The sequence below is a fragment of the Puma concolor genome, chromosome A2, assembly GCF_028749965.1.
Source record: "Puma concolor isolate L17-30 chromosome A2, mPumCon1.1.hap2, whole genome shotgun sequence".
Classification (NCBI taxonomy): domain Eukaryota; kingdom Metazoa; phylum Chordata; class Mammalia; order Carnivora; family Felidae; genus Puma; species Puma concolor.
The window spans coordinates 140,554,434-140,569,672 of NC_141668.1; positions in this window are offsets into that span (position 1 = coordinate 140,554,434).

A 15,239-nucleotide genomic window follows, 5' to 3' on the forward strand; every position below is an offset into this window, starting at 1 on the left:
TTCCCCCAGTTATAACCATCTTAATCTGAATGAGTTGTAAAACCTGAATTTTCCCCCCCCCTCAAGAAAATCTTATGCATGGTTTTCATATAGAAGCAGGATTGTTTTAAGTCTTTTAGGGGACCAGGCACAGAATACATGGAGACATAAATCCCTAGCTGTAAAACCAGGGATCTCGTGGACACACGACAGACAGGTTGATGTTTCCCTCCCTGTCTATACCGTGCACCTTTCAGAGCCGTGCGCCTGCTGAGTTCTAATGAGCCACTTTCTGTGCTTCTGAAAGTCGAAGAGGTCATAGCATTGCTTAGCTCGATAATTGGGAGTGTTGTGAGCCTTCCCTATTGTCCTGGTGGAGTTCTTGGCTGTCCCCCCCTCTGACCTGGTGATTAGTCCTTTCCTCGCTGTGTTCGGTCCGCTCTTACGTACTCCTGCCTTCCCCCAGGGAACTGGAGTGTGCAGCCTTCACTCAGATCTTTATTTTTCTCACAGTTTAGGTCTCTAGCACATACTTTTCAAACCCAGTGGAAGCATTTTGTATGCTGCTGTCAGAGTTTGAGACTAATCTGCCGTGAGGAAGTCAAATAGAATGGGATATAAATCTCCACTGGTGCTTCTGTGTTGGAGGGAGTGTGATTTAACCTGGAAGACTTGGATACCCAGAATACTCACAAGATCTATGCATTTTCTGGTGCTTTTGTTTTATTCTATTTTGGGTCGCATTCTCACCAGAAGGTGCCTGTGGGTTTAAAAAAAATATTGTGTTGATACAATTGCACTTTTAAAATGTAAAACAGCTGGCAATATGTCTCCTAGTGGCATGTTTGAAATTGGACGGATACAAATAAAGATAACGAAGTTGTAAACAGAAATATCCAATCTTGAGTCCAGCAGAGATATTAATACACTGAAGAAGCTATTTGGAGGATTCTAATTTCCCTAACAAAATATGTTTTCTCCTCAGCTCTGACTTAGGAAAGCAGGCATCAGCACGTTGCCTTGAACTCCTCAGCACCTGTCACGATGATAAATTGTTACATAGCAAGTCTGCTTGAGCAAATCCCACTAACCAATTTTAAGTCTCTCAGCCCTTTGTAGGTTTCAGGGAGCACAGAGTACCTGAAATTACATCCAAATAAGAGTTAGCGGCTACCTTAGTTACCTCCACCTAATTATCATTGACACCACTGATCAGGGAACATTCCTATCTCCTTATACACTCAGAGTTCTTCTTTCCAAATATCTAATTTGAAACAAGCGTTGCTTTTGGAAAGAACACACTGGAACACATTTTGGAACGATTTCTTCATAGTTGCAGGAGTTAGAACAGATGCTTGCTTTTTGTATATGTCTGTCCATCCATCCATCCATTTGTCCATCACTCATTCACAGAGTTACTCATCGTTTGACATTCAATAACCAACACAGGCCGGGTGCCAACTGTGTACCAGGCAAGTGTGTAAGGCTTAGGGCTGTACAAGATCCCTGTGCAGGGTTTGGGGGCTGTAGGAGGTCACTGTATAGGGCTTGGGGTTGCAGATAGTCTCCATCCTCAAGCTGCTTACATTTTAGGGGGAGAGACACAGAATGAACAAGCATGAAAGTTACTGATTTGAATAAGGGAACCTGATATGCCATTATGGAGTAGCATGCGGTGACCGTTTAGGTAGGGGCAATTTTTTTTTTTTACCTTTTTAATGTTTATTTTTGAGAAAGACACAGAGTGTGAGTGGGGGAGGGGAAAAGAGAGATGGAGACAGAATCTGAAACAGGCTCCAGGCTCTGAGCTGTTGGCACAGAGCCCGATGTGGGGCCCAAACTCACGGACCGTGAGATCATGACCTGAGCCGAAGTTGGAAGTTTAACTGAGTGAGCCACCCAAGCGCCCTTAGGTGGGGGAAACTAAGTTGAGAGAATCAGGGATGGCTTCTAGGATGATATTTGAGCTGAGTCTTAAACAATCAGAGTCAGCCATGGGAAGTGCTGTGGGAAGAGACTTCCAAGCAGAGGAAACAGCATATGTAACGTTTTGAGGGGCGGAAAGGAAGCTGTTGGGGCTGGAGCACAGTGACCAAGAAACCATCATGCTTGGTGGAAAGGTTATGGGCAGTTGTGGAAATGTTTCAGAGGAGTTAGACAGTGAGGAATTGATTATGGGGAGGAATAGATCAGGGTAGTGTGAAAACAGGTGGGGAGTTAGGCTGGAGACTGTTACCACTGTTGACCGATGGTAAAGATCAGAAATGAGGCATTTGTACCAGGGATGGTGGGAGAGTGGGGAACAAAAGGGGACAAATTTTACATCCCTTCCGAAGAAGGGGCTCAAACGACTCCCAGGTCATTAGCTTAAGTAACCGTGGGATGGTTACAGGTTCTCTGCTATTTCTAGAGGCAGAGAAAACAGCAGATGTCACAGGCTTGGTGAGAAGATGGGGAGGTGAAAGGGGAGGGTAGGCAAGTGGAGGCTAGAAGGCCTTAGGGACTTTGATCATCAAAGTCCAGCAGGGGCGCCTGGGTGACTCAGTTGGTTAAGCGTCTGACTTCTGCTCAGATCATGATCTCATGGTCCAGGAGTTCAGGCCCCACGTCGGGCTATGGGCTGACAGCTCGCAGCCTGGAGCCTGCTTCAGATTCTTTGTCTCCTTCTCTCTCTGCCCCTCTCCCACTCACACTCTGTCTCTCAAAAATAAATAAACATTAAAAAAAGTCCAGTAGGCAGGTTAGAAAACTCTTGGCAGTTTCTCCTGGTCCCTGTAGGAAGCCTGGGCTAGAGATTCAGTTTCCAGAATTCATTCATTCATTCATTCATTCATTCATTCAGAATTTATTCACCTGTGCTAGGGTTCAGAGATGCTAAGGTAAGACGCTAGTCTTTCCCTTCAGGAAATGCTTGTGTGGAGTGGAGGACGGAGGGAAATCAATGATGACAGCAGTGTGCAGAATGTACAAAGTTCGCTGAAGAGGACAAGAAGCCCTGCTATGCCTGGCGAAATCCAGGCGGCTTTGTGGAGGAGGTATTCTTTTGGCTGGATTTCAAAAGAGGAGCCAGGGTTAACCAGACAGGGGAAGGCCTTCCAAGTAAGAAGAATAGTATTTGCAAAGGCACAGAGGTACAGAAGTACAAGGTGTGATTAGTGTGAGGCACATGGATAAACTGTGTGTGCGTGTGTGCACGTACACGTGCACGCACGTGCGCATGGGAAAGTCCCAGGGAAATGGCCAGAGACGGATCAAAGCCCTAGAGTAGCCGTCACAAGCTCACATGGCTCCTGGGGCCAGACAGGCATTGGGTAGATGAGCGAAGGGAGACAGAGGGAAGACAATAGGGAATGGTGGGGACTTTGTCAACCTGGAGAGTGCAAGTCCCCTCTAGAGGGAGCAGAATCATCACAGCTCCAGTTACTACAGGGAGAAATGTTGTCAGGACTTTGGGATTTGCTAATAAAGTCTGAAATGCAACATCTTTTGAATTTTAGATGTTGACCATTAATTCAAGTTCTAAAGCACTGTGTGGGCCGAATGAAACACTTCTGTGAGCTGGGTGGGACTTATGGGCCGATGGCTGGCGACCTATGCACTACTGACTACAGAGTCGCTTTGGTTCCATTCTGTGCCTCCTCAGGTGGGCAACGCACAATAGTTGCAGCCTGATTCAATTCAGTGACCTAAGCTACCGGGTCACCCGCCAGCCCTTCGAGGGGCATCAGAGTCCAGAAATTCGTTTCCCAGGTGTTAAGGGAATCCTTACTGGGCACGTAGTGCTCTTCCTCAACTCTTGAAATTATGCACAAGACCTGGGGTGGTTAGAGCCACGTTGCCCAATAGAGTGGCCACTAGCCAGGTGTGGCTACTTGAATTTCAATGTAAGTGAGCTGAAATTAATAGAAAAGTAACAATTCAGTTCGTTAGTCATACTGGTCACATTTCAAGTGCTTGACAGCCACGTGTGGCTCCCGTGGCTATCACATTGGTCATCCCAGATACTGAATGTCTTTTTTTTTTTTTTAATTTTTTTTTTCAACTTTTATTTATTTTTGGGACAGAGAGAGACAGAGCATGAACGGGGGAGGGGCAGAGAGAGAGGGAGACACGGAATCGGAAACAGGCTCCAGGCTCTGAGCCATCAGCCCAGAGCCCGACGCGGGGCTCGAACTCACGGACCGCGAGATCGTGACCTGGCTGAAGTCGGACGCTTAACCGACTGCGCCACCCAGGCGCCCCTGAATGTCTTTATCACTGTAGAAATTTCTATGGGACAGTGGTGCACCAGATTTTAGGTGGTGAGTTGACAGAGATGCTGTTAAGTGAGGAGAGCCAGCTCCGTTCAGAAAAATGAACCGAAGGAGTATATTTAGTGTAGACACAAAACATTTTTTAAAAAACTCTTTTATCTGTGTCTTTCTAAAGCTAATTTGGTACTGTCTGTGTTATTTCGGATGGGGATGATCTGAAACACTTGAACGATAAATAGTTCTCGTGTTTCCTTGGCAGTCCTAACGCCTGAATGGTTTCGTGTTTCAGAATTTCCAAACAATTGTAGCTGAGCGAGTGGAGACATGCTCAGACTCGGGGGCCATGGTTCTGTACTTGCATGTTTGCAGCAATGGATAGAGTTGCTGCTCGCTTTTAAAAGTCTCTAAGAATGAGGAAAGGCAAAAATAGCTGTTTATCCGGCAAATTTACAATGCTTCATTATCATACGTTGTCACCAAGGGAAACAGCTTAAGTGTTTAAGAGTTTCCATTCCAGTTCAGAAACACCTGGGGTCAAACAGTGGCTTCACCACTTAATACCATTAGCGTCAAAGCCCCCAGTGTATTTCCCAGTCTTGCTCCGGATGATGAGTACTTTTGTTATTCTCACTAAAAAAAGAAACTGAGGCATAGAGGGGTTAAATTACATTCGCGGGGTCACACAACTAATAATTGCGGTGAAGTTATAGTTCAAATTCAGGTAGTCTGACACCAAGGCCAGTTTTCTTAATCACAGCACCCCTATGCTTCTGATCCTTGCCAGTTTATTTAACCTCTCTGGGCCTTTTGTTTCCTCATCTGTGAAACAGGAATAATGCAATTTAGCTCACTGGGGTCGCTGCAAGGCTAAAGCTCGTGACACATATCTGCCAGCTATGTTGGATTATGTTCACTTTTACTTTTTGTAAACATTTTTTAAATGTGTTTTTATTTTTGAGAGAGAGCCTGCATGCACACAAATGGGGGAAGGGTAGAGAAGGGGTGGGGGGAGAGACAGAGGATCCGAAGCAAGCCCAAGGCGGTGCTAAAACTCAGGAACCGTGAGGTCATGACCTGAGCCAAAGTCAGAAGCTTAACCTGAGCCACCCAGGTGCCCCGGATTTGTTCACTGTTAAGGATTTTTTTTTTAAGGGAGTAAGGGGTGCTCTTGAACACTGCTGGTGGGAGTACATTCATATAACCTGTAAGGAAGGAGTTGGCATTATCTATGAAAATTATAGTTTTTGATCCAAGAACCCCACTTCTGGTAATTCATCTTTTAGATGTGTTTGCTAGTGTGCTTAAAGATGTCCGTTTAAGAATATTGATGGCTCTGGGGCGCCTGGGTGGCTCATTCGGTTAAGCCTCTCTTGATTCAGCTCAGGTCATGATCTCCCGGTTCATGAGTTCGAGCTCCGCCTCAGGCTCTGTGCTGACAGTGTGGAGGCTGCTTGGGATTCTGTCTCTCTCCCTCTCTCTCTCTCTCTGCCCTCCCCTGCTCGTGCTCTCTCTCAAAATAATTAAAAAAATATATTAATCACTCTGGTATTTGTTGTAGCAGAATGTGGATCTGACAGTCTATGTGTCCTTTAGAAGGGGATTGTCTGAACTAGGGGTCAAACTTTTTGCATAAAGGATCAGATAGCAAGTATTGTAGGATTTGCGGGCCGCGGGGTCTCCGTTGTTGCAGTGTGAAAGCAGCCACAGGCCATATGCAAATGAATGGCCATGGCTGTGTGCCAATAAAACTTGATTTACCAAAACAGGTGGCTGGGGCGCCTGGGTGGCTCAGTCGGTTGAGCCTCTGACTTCAGCTCAAGTCACGTTCTCGCAGTTCAGAAGTTCGAGCGCCACGCCAGACTCCACACAGACAGGGCAGAGCCTGCTTAGGATTCTCGCACTCCCGCTCTCTCTGCCCCCCCCCCCCCACCTGCATGTGTGTTCTCTCTCTCAACGAAAACAAACAGGTGGCTTCCTGGATTTGGGCTTGTAGGCAATTAATCATTTGCTTGCTTCTGACCTACATAAATTGTGGTACGCCCACACACAGGAATACCGTTCCGCCATTAATATAGAACAACCTCTAAGACACGTGTTAAGTGGGAAAATCACAATGTAGCAAGCACTTACAGAGCATCTACCGTGTAGGCGATATTCCAAGTGCTTTACGTGTGTTAATTCATTAATCCCCACCGTTACTCTAGGAGATAGCTGCTACCACTATTACCCCCCATTCTAGGGGAGATTAAAGCGGCACACATTAAGAAACGTGGCCAACTCCCACCACCAGGAAGTGTTGGAGCCAGGATTCAAAACACGGTTTGAAACCCAAGAACAAGCGTCCACCCTACCGCATGCTGCCTCCTAGAACGGGGTGCACCAGTACGGTGCTCTACCCTTTACGTACACAAATGGGGCAACATCAGCACTTCCCAGCTGAGTTTTCACTAACATCCCTAAGGAAGCTTTTTAGGCATTTTTTCCTAATGGCCTCCCAGTGAGAATTTAAGATCAGGGACATACAGCGTATCTGTTTATAGAGTGTATTCTCTGTGCTTTGTACACAAGGGGTAGGACTTTTCTGCCCTCCCACCCTTCTGGGAGGCACTACTGCCTTGTGGAGAATGAATGGATTACAGGTATACTTACATCTTCATGGACCATCTCTGGAAAGATCTAGATCAAAGATCTGGGGGTACAACCCGGGAGGCTCAGAAGTGGGAGACCTCCGATTATATTCCTTTCTACAAAAAGAGGGAGGAGAAAATAAAGAAAGGCTTGCCAAATCAAATAACCATGTAGCGAAGGAGGGAGGGAGGCCCAACCTTAAAAGCACCTGCTGGGCTCCCCTTATTTGTCCCCAGCTGGCTGTGGTTCAGGAGCATTAATGAGGCCGGAGTCCCGGGAAGTCCTTGATTGGAGGAGAGCTGCTATTTCTTATACCTGAGGGGAGGGTCTGTTTGCCTGGCTTTGGTGGTTCAGTTAACAGCCTCTCCTTCCCTTTCCCCTTTTGGGATACTTTGTCCCTCACAAGCAACTTCAAACTGGAAGAAAGAAATCGATTTTTAGTAATTTAACTTCTTCTCTCCTGGAACCCAGACATCCCGCTTAAAGTCATTGCAATGAAATATAATTCCCATTCCTTCTTTGTTTCCCAATAAATGAAGGCTTCACTGGACCCAACAGGGCATTTTGGAAGAAAAAAAAAAATGAGTGAAGGCAGAGAGAACTGGTTAGAACAGGCTAAGAATCTTCTAGGTTCTAAGCTTTGCTCTTATCCATTAAGCCCCCCACTTCTGATCTGATGTCAAAATTTTGGGTCATGCAGAAATGATCCACAATGATCTGGATCAAACCATTAGCGACCCTCAGTGTTTGGGAATCCATGGAGAGTGGAGACCAGCATTAAAAAACACATGAAGAAGTACAATGGAATGGGACAGAATTGAATCTAGTAAAAAAACAGGGTCTGTGTCCTATGGTGAAGGTAAGACTGGTTTTGTGAAACTGAGTTTACTGATGTGCATGCACTGGGCACATCCAAATGTATTTACTGTTCAGAGTGCCTGCACCATGGAGACAGGACCCCAGTGCTGTGGCTGGACCATGTGTGATCACCTGCAGCTTCTGTATAAACGCTCACCCCTCCAGGGATCCTCTATCCCATCACCCCTTTTTTTGATGTTTATTTACATATTGAGAGAGAGAGCTGAGCGTGTGCACTCGCAAGGGAGGAACAGAGAGGGAGAGAATCCCAAGCAGGCACTGTGCGAAACGTGAGATTGTGACCTGAGCTGAAATCAAGAGTCAGACACTTAACTGACTGAGCCACCCAGTCGCCCCTATCCCATCACACTTTAAAATTCTTTTTTAACGTTTATTATTGAGAGACAGACACAGAGTGTGAGCAGGGGAGGGGTAGAGAGAGGGGGAGACACAGAATCTGAAATAGGCTCCAGGCTCTGTCAGCACAGAGCCCGACCGGGGCTCGAACTCACGATCTGTGAGATCATGACCTGAGCCGAAGTCAGCCACCCAAACAACTGGGCCACACAGGCACCCCCCACCCCCATCACACTTTTTAAAAGTCCTCCACTGGTATCAATATCTACACTTAAGTTTTTGTTTGTTTTTCGGTTTGAGCAGAACTCAATTAAGTAAGGCCAATTATCAAACGATGGTGGCTATTAAACCATATTTTTAGGTCAAGAGAAAAGGTTATTTCCGTTTTATTTTTTAAGTACATTTTCAAACATTGGTGCCCCTTAACGTGTGAGAGTCCTTATTCTATTAGAATCAAGTATTGGCAGTTTAGATTTTTTTTTTCAACGTTTATTTATTTTTGGGACAGAGAGAGACAGAGGATGAACGGGGGAGGAGCAGAGAGAGAGGGAGACACAGAATCGGAAGCAGGCTCCAGGCTCTGAGCCATCAGCCCAGAGCCTGATGCAGGGCTCGAACTCACGGATCGCGAGATCGTGACCTGGCTGAAATCGGACGCTTAACCGACTGCGCCACCCAGGCGCCCCCCGCAGTTTAAAAATTCACAGTAATTGATTTCCCCCTTTGTAGGAATAGAACGAAGAAGGGTCAGGAATACTATGGTGGAGTGCTGGCTGGGGGTCAGGATAGGGCTTCAGTGAAAGCATATTAAAGGGTAAGTCTGCCGCACTTGACTCTCTCCCTCCCGATCTTTTCTTTCCCCAGCTAGGTTCTGCTCCTCAGAAAAAGGTCATTTTCTGAGTCAAGCCTGGTGAGGCTCAGCCCTGCTTGCTTACAACTCTCATGTCTCTGGGATCCTTCTTCGTAGATCGGCTTACTTCAGTCATGTGACTCCTGCGACACATTACCTTTGGCGTGGTCTTCGCCTAGGCATTTGCTAAAAGGTGTGGTGTCGTTTTTAGAAACACAAGGCCGAGGGCTGGGTGAGGGGGAGGTGGGAGGGTTGGATCTGCTGTTTCCATTTGGCCTCTGGTCTAAATGGTCGGTTGTGGATCCTGGCACATTCTGTTTGTGAAAACGTGGTCTCTGCTTCATGACATGTGTTATGTTGTGGAAGCAGCCTGGGCCTGGGGGGCTCCTCCGGATTTGTTGTGAATGTTCAGGGGAGCCAAGCCTGTCCACACTGGCTGTCGTCAGGGCTTGGTCCTGAATCTCCTTCCACACCGGAGCGGAGCAGAGCAGATGGAGCTCTGTTGCTCCATGGTGGTCCCTAGTGCTGGGCTGGGGACTGGCCTTAGCCTCCGAGCATTGGGTGAGCCTGTGGAGACCAGCTAAGAATGCCCAGGGACGGCCGAGAGGAGAACCAGAAAACTGGATTCCACAAGAAACCAGCAACGCGTAAGCTCGGCTTTAAGCGCACAGTCCCTATCTCATGACGGTCATCCAAGGCTTAGAGTTGAAATGAATTAGATGATGATATTCTTTCTCTATCTGATAGGTTACATCTTCTGGCTTCCTTGCTCTGATTTTTGGAATATTTGAGGATTAAGTGAGATTGGAAACATAGGAGGAACAGACTTGAAGGAAAGATAGAAAACGGTTAGTTTTGCAGGTGCTAAGTTTAACACGCACCTGGGCCCCTGGTACCCTAGGAGACTGACTTCTCTTTTTCTTTTTTAGGTTAACATACGGTGTAGTCTTGGTTTTAGGAGTAGAACCCAGTGCTTATCCCCAAAGTCCTTCTTAATGTCCCTCACCCATTTACCGCTCCCACCCACCCCCGCTCAGCAGCCCTCTCTGTATTTAAGACTCTCCTATGGCTTGCCTCCCTCACTGTTTTTATCTCTCCTTTTTTTATAAGATCGGGCAAAGCTCTTGCACGGTGATCACGTGTTGCAGACTAGGAGTCTGGAGTTCTCGCTTGTCGAGCAAGAGAGCAGGCACAGAATTGAATACGAGAGGCTAGTGTCTAGGAGGAGACAAAAGCCCCAACAGGCCTTTCGTCCCCGTATTTATTGAGCTCACAAGATATTACTCACGTGGTGAACGGGAAGAAAACAAGATCTTACACACATGAACGTGGAGAAAACAATCAGACAGTAATCGTTAACCTGTGTGTGTAAGAAGCAAAGGGTCTGGGGGGCAAGTGGAGTTTGTGATCAAGGCACAACAGTATACTGGCGTCAGATGGAAGGTAATTTCCTGCAGGTGATGTAACAAGTTACTCGTGATCCCGTTCTAACCCACTTATGTAAGTAGAACCTGTTTCCCCACAGTCACAAATTCACCAGATCTTTCACTGCCCCTAAAATGGAATTAGCTTATTTATTCTTTATTGGGGGTCTGGGGGGTGTACCGGGGGAGGGTGGGTACGATGACAGTCCTTAACATAATGCACAGGTATGGGTTTCAGGTGACTAGTGTATCGTGACCTGGGGAGGTGAGGTTTGCCAACCAGGGTGGTAAGGGTAAGAAAGAGTACACTGAGAGGAGCCAGTGAGGTCCAAGGTCTGCAGGCCCTGCAGGGCAGGGAGCTTTCTGTGTGGGCGCACGGTGAGCTGTTTGTAAATATATTGGAAGCTTTTTATAGGAGAAAGGTTTCTTTTTCCTCTCTCTGGTTGTCAAAAATGTTACATCGCCTAGTTTGCAAATTTTATGAAAAACACAATAGCGTGTATAACGTATTGCGTTGACTTTGTTCAACATATATTCATCAAGTACCTGGTATATTCCAGGCATTCCTCCAGGTGCTGAGAATACAGGTGTGTACGTTTTAGTAAAGTCCCGGCCCTTCATGGAATTTATATTCAAGTGGGAGACAGATGAAGGACAAATAAATAAATGAATACATAACACAAGTTCAGATAATCTGTAATCTCTCCCATTGGACTATAAGGACATTGAGGGAAGAACTGTGTTTCCCCAGCTGTTCCTCCAGCCACGTGTTGGACTGAAGGGATGTTTGAAACATCCAGGATCCCATCAGTAAACACTGTATTTTAATTTACTAGAGCACTTCAGCAAGGAATGTCATAAACACTGGCCACGTGACTGGGGATTGTCAAAGCTGGTGTCTCAAATAAGAACACGGAAAACCCATCAGTTGCCACACATTCGTGTTACAGGCTGGGCATTTTCTCACAAAAGTTAGTGCTAGTGATTGAAACAACTCTCCATTTTATTATTGTTATCAGCTACTGAGCACTCTGACGAGGCAAATCTGCTAGGAAAGTGACTTACCTAATAGGGGGATAGTACGATAGGCAGAATAATGTCCCTCACCCCCAAATGCCGAGAGCCTGCAGATACCCTAATCCTAGGAAACTATGGATACCTTAGGTTACATGGCAAAGGTTGCCGACGAAAACAAGGTTGCTAATCAGTTGACCTTAAAGTCAGGAGATTTTTCTGGTTTATCCAGATTGGCTAGAAGAAATCACAAAGATTCTTAAAAGTGGAAGAGAGATGGAAGAAATCACAAAGATTCTTAAAAGTGGAAGAGAGACGAAAGAGGAGGTCGGCGCGATGCCCCATGACCTGCTGTTGTTGGCTTTGAAGATGGAGTAAAAGGGCCAGGAGCCATGGAACGTAGGTGGCTTCTAAAAGATGGAAAAGACAAGAAAATGGATTCTCCCCTAGAGGCTCCAGAAGGGAACAGCTCTGCCAACTCCTTGATTTTAGCCCAGTGAGATCTATGTTGGATTTCTATCCTACAGAACTTTAAGATAATAAATTTGTGTGGAACCACCAAGTTTGTGGTAATTAGGTTCAGCAGTCAGAGGCAGAGACCAGGCTCTCCCATTATGTGGATGAGGAGTCTGGGGCTCAGAGACTCAATCTCTCAGTGAGAGATTGAGGCACTTTTACAGGATCACACAGGCTGGTCCCAATGATGGAATCCAGATTTACTACAAGACTATGTTTACACTCTGCTGCTAGGATTTACAGGATCAATTTGCATTTTTTCTTTTTTTAATTTTTTTTTCAACGTTTATTTATTTTTGGGACAGAGAGAGACAGAGCATGAACGGGGGAGGGGCAGAGAGAGAGGGAGACACAGAATCGGAAACAGGCTCCAGGCTCTGAGCCATCAGCCCAGAGCCTGACGCGGGGCTCGAACTCACGGACCGCGAGATCGTGACCTGGCTGAAGTCGGACGCTTAACCGACTGCGCCACCCAGGCGCCCCTCAATTTGCATTTTGATAAAACCAATGAAGATGCTACCTAGGTCTCTGCTCCCACGACATAGATCTGGGCCTCAGGTCCCCTCTGAGCAATTGTCTGTATTGAAAAATGCACTCCTCATGAAGGCATGTGGCTCCACGCTAAGTTCCATGGAACCATATATCATTAATAAATGTGAAATTTTAAGAGGGTCTAGGAGCTTTGAGACAGAAAGATTAACAAAGGACTTGTAAAAAGGGCAACGATGCTTGGGGCGATGTGTAAGCTATAGAGAGAATGTACAAATTCTAGAAGTAACGTGACAGTGGGGATCAATCAGAATAGACTCAACTGTCAGAAGAGACCAGAGGAGAAAATATCCAGGAGAAAGAAATGTCAATTCACAGAAAATAAGGGAAAACGTTTTAAGTAAGAAAGCCTGTTGAGTTTGCATTTTACTTTTTTTGTGTGTATTCCCCAAAGTGGCGTGAAAACAAGTAATGTGTCACGGGAGATTGTTTCTGGTAAGTAGGGAGATGACTTTAAGGTCATATGTGTCAGTGTCTTCAGTTCACAGCACAAGCCAATTAGACCCTTCTGGGCTGCAAGAGGGCAGACAATTAAAATATGAATAAAGGAGGGGCACCTGGGTGGCTCAGTCGGTTAAGCGTCCGACTTCAGCTCAGGTCATGATCTCGCAGTCCGTGAGTTCAGGCCCCACATCGGGCTCTGTGCTGCCAGTTCAGAGCCTGGACCCCGCTTCAGATTCTGTGTCTCCCCCTCTCTCTGCTCCTCCCCTGCTCATGCTCTGTCTCTTTCTGTCTCAAAAATAAATAAAAGCATTAAAAAAAAATATGAATAAAGGAGCAGAGGCTCAAAGACAAACCCTTTCTCAGCCACCAGGAAACCTATCAGATTTGTTACAACCTCCTTCGAGGGTTATGTTTGATCAACCGGGACACCTGTGCTTTAAGTGAAACTGCTCAACTAGACTTAAAATATTTCTACTTTCAGGAAGTCTTCCTTCCATTTTCATCTCGGCCTTTTAATGTCCACTGTACATTGTGCATGGAGGTCCGGAGCCAGGGCCACTCCTGGAAGTACTTGCTTCCAGCAGGTTCTAAGGGGCATTCAGCCGAGCCGTAAAACCCAGCAAAGCCTCAGACTCTGAGGTGAGCATGTTAAGAAATCATTCTTAGTTCAGCCGGACCCTTAGCGACCTTAACGACTTAATCAACTTGTTCAGTGAATTGGGTCTGATTCTATTCACGTTGGCAAATGATTGTGACAAAAGCTATGCTTGCAACTCTTAGGGACTCAGCATCCCTATGGAAGGTCAAGTGAAGCACTTGATGGTCTGGGTCTTTGTTGAATGTGCCCCACTGGGACAAAGCACTTTTGGCTTAAAATGCAGTATAACAGTGGGGCGGCACCGTTGGGGTCTAGCAAGGTGGTTTAGACCAAGGCGTTTTGGACACAAAGAGACCTGGCCTTGAAAATTGGGATCTGCCTAGTTCCAGCTCAGGGACCTTGAGCTATAGGTCACCTAACCTTGACTAATCTCACTTTCCTCATCTGCTCAATGGGTGTGAAGATAGTATTTTATCTTGCATTTCCTGCGAGCGTGAAATAGGGAAATGGATATAAAGTGAACAGCACAGTTCTCTGTGCAGATTGGAGGCTCAGGAGATATTAGCAGTTAAGAGCTATTTTTAGTAGTGACAGTGACAACAAGGATTTTGTCATCATCTCAATTCTCTGAACTTTGGTTTTCTAACCTCGTATAGGAGTAATACTAGCACCTCTCAGTGCTTTTGGGGTTAAATTGCCGAGTGCTTAGCTCAGTGGCTGGTGCGCTATACGTGCACACAAAAAATGTTAGTCGTTATTAAAATTGTTGTCTTTGGGCAGCTAGACAATATCCCATGGCATATTCAGGTTTAAGTCATATTTATATGCTAGGTAGACTGGGGAGTTAAAAGGAAAAAAATCTCTTAGGATTAAAAGGAGAAGGACTTGTTCTAGTCTTCTCCTGGCATTGAGTTGGTGAAGCTCCTTCCTGTAGCCAAACCTCGGTGTGGCAGACACTGTCGATGGCCCACCCATGGACACCCATGGTTCCACCTCCTGGAACTCAGCACTGCACACACCCGGCACCAATGGCTCCTGCTACCCTGGCACCAATGCCAGCACCTGCTACCCTGCCCGAAGCTCTGTATCCGCTGTAGCCACGTCCCCCATGCACAGGGTGGTCTGAAAGTGCTGGGGAATCCTCACCCTGCCAAAGTCACTGTTCAGCGACTGGCAGGAGTTGGTGGGTCCGTCTCACGCCTCCTTTGCCCGCTGGCGGGACTAAGTGTGAACACGGTGCTGCTTTTCACCTCCTGTTCTCCAGGGGGATTGAGCCCCGGGGGCCCACAGCTCTGCCCTCTTCCAGAATGCAAGATCAGTTGGCTTGCCTCCCTTCTTTCCTTCCTTTTCCCAATCCTCTACTTGTAGTTGAATTCTTGCCTCAGGGTCTACTTCTCTGGGGAACATGGCTACAAGGCATCCACCTTTTCACTGGGTCAAACGAAATTATAGTTATGACCTTTGGACATCAAACTACAAGTGTTCCAGGTTCAGTGAAGACTTCTGATTCTTCTGTCAGGATTGAAGATTTCCCCATCCCAGTTCTGCAGACCTAGGAACCGGCTTAAGCTATTGTCAAACAACCAGGCTGTAAGATCCATAAGCAGAGACATAATGTCTGTCTTCTTCAAATCTGAATCCTCAGCAATTTAAAGCGGAGCTTGGCACATGGTAGGTACTCATAAATAGCTATTGAATCAATGGATGAATTAATTCATCCATTCTCGGCATCCTCACTGACAGGAAATTGCAAAAATAATACAGAGTCC